Here is a 233-nt window from a genome sequence, read left to right on the forward strand (position 1 = left end):
TCTTTCGGTGTAAAAGGTTGCAGACCTCTGCTCTTGCTATATTTATACTTAAGCATACTTAATGACATAAACTTTTAGTGTACTGTTTTCACTAAGGGTTTTCTGTTTGACTGGGGGATAGTGTAGTTTTCTGAGAAGTTCCAATCCCAGGGCTGTCTTTTCATGCACATTATGGAGTTTAAAGTGCCCTCTGAGGTGCAGAGGGACGCGGATAACAAACACCCTCCTTCCCC

Source organism: Oryzias latipes, chromosome 1 (assembly GCF_053564925.1).
Source record: "Oryzias latipes strain Hd-rR chromosome 1, Olatipes_Hd-rR_3.1".
In the NCBI taxonomy this organism is placed as follows: Eukaryota; Metazoa; Chordata; class Actinopteri; order Beloniformes; family Adrianichthyidae; genus Oryzias; species Oryzias latipes.